The sequence below is a fragment of the Anser cygnoides genome, chromosome 29, assembly GCF_040182565.1.
Source record: "Anser cygnoides isolate HZ-2024a breed goose chromosome 29, Taihu_goose_T2T_genome, whole genome shotgun sequence".
Lineage (NCBI taxonomy): Eukaryota > Metazoa > Chordata > Aves > Anseriformes > Anatidae > Anser > Anser cygnoides.
Window position 1 is genome coordinate 1,381,305 of NC_089901.1, and position 1,729 is coordinate 1,383,033.

Below are 1,729 nucleotides of genomic sequence, written 5' to 3' on the forward strand. Positions count from 1 at the left end.
GGAGAGGACAGGGTAAGGAGGCAAAGGCAGCACGAGCGGTGGTGTTGGTGCGGGGCCACGTTTGTGCCAGGAGCATGAGTGGGCATCAGGTGGCAGGAGGCGAGGGTGATACTGTAAAAGCCAGTCAAAGGAACTCTCTAAGACTCAATTTGGAGTTTTAGAAAGCAGGCGTTCTTTCATTGAGGTGCTGGACTTAGTGGGGATCACTCCACCTAGTGTGCTTACAGAACTGTTTGAGCTCTAGGGGTTATATACAATCAAAACATACATGTTAATCAGATTTCCCCAAAACATATTCATACTATTTCCTGTAACTCATTAAAATCAGTAAATGTCTCTGACCCATGCACATTTGTTTCCACTGGTGGTCTTTCAGGGGTCTCTGGTGGTCATCGGTAGTCTTCCTCACTATGTTCGTTAGTTGAATCCAGTTCTTGTCCATGCTCAAGCCATCTAAATCTTTCTTCTCTTCTTCTTTCATCTTAGGCATGCATACAAAGCTTAGTTGCTTACACATCCAAGGATATACGCATAGCATGAGTTCCTCGCCTAATCTTCTGACACATCCTCTAGGCCTGGGTCAGCTTGCCCTCATTCTGAGATACAAGTCTGGAGGCTCTTATAGATAAAGCTGACTAATTAGTGAGTAAGGTAACATCAGGGATGAAAGTTTCTAAACTTCCTTCTGTCTAACAAAACCTAGTAAAGGTTTCACCTACCTGCTAATGAAGCTTTTCAAATTTGATGCCATTGTTCTGTCAAGGAAGAGACCATTTTTCCTTTCAGCTCGCTATCGAGAGGAGGCCAGGAAGAGCCTCCCAAGGCCGCTCCTGCCAGCAGAGACAAGGCCGGGGCCGAGGGGAGGGGAGGAGGCTGGAAGGGCGGTGGTGAGGTCGCTGCCGCTGTGCGGCCTGGTTGACCTGCAGGAGATGTGCTGGCCGGCAGGCCTTGTGAGGTCACCCAGCGCGTCACAGAGCACCCCAAGGCAGCAGGGATGGCTCTGGAGAGGCGGGTGGCAGAGCGCAGCCAGGGGCTGGCTGTGGGTCCCCTCTGCTGCAGCCGCCTGACGGAGCGTGGCAGGAGGAGGGCAGGCAGGGCTCGTGGCAACCACGCTCACGGTTGCCTTGCCACAGGCTGCTGCAGAGCTCGGGCATGGCCACCACAGCCCCAGCCCCTTGCAAGGCACCGCAGCTGCTGGGACAAAGGCAGATCCTGATATAGAGCCAAAAGAAAAGGAGGTCATTGGTGAATAAGCTGAACAAGACTGGACCCAGTACTGACCCCTGGGGGACAGGACTTTCTGAAATCAAGGAACACCACATTCACTGCTTCCCCCTCATCTGCCCAGCTAGTCGACTCATCATAGAAGGCTATCAGGTTGGTTAAGCGTGATTTCTCCTTGGGGAATCCATGCTGACTACTCCTGATCAACATATCCTCTACATGCTTGAAGATGACTTCCATGACCAGGTTCCGTTGCGGTACGTTTCAGAATGTGCAGTTTCTTGTGAAACTCTTGGATTTGGTGAATAAATGTCATTGCATTTTCCAAGGAGAAGAGAGCCTCTCTTTCCCACCTTGTGATGCTCTGCATCAGGGGCAGAACAGCTCCATACATGACAGCAGGCTTGGACCAGACTGCAGGAAGAGCAACCAGGAGGAAAAGAGCCTGGGCACAACCAGGGATGCCATATGAGCCGGCAGTGCTAAACACGGATATGGTCATGTC

The 1,729-nt window shown here is 51.5% G+C and overlaps 1 long non-coding RNA gene across 1 annotated transcript; it reads right to left on the reverse strand.

Moving 5' to 3' along the window:
• Positions 1-275: 275 nt before the first annotated feature.
• LOC136787484 (uncharacterized) lies at positions 276-1,475 on the reverse strand. The gene is made up of 2 exons (XR_010826915.1): positions 720-1,475; positions 276-481 (listed from the first exon to the last, which is right to left on the reverse strand). It is a non-coding gene; the product is annotated as an uncharacterized lncRNA (long non-coding RNA).
• Between the last annotated feature and the right edge of the window lie 254 nt (positions 1,476-1,729).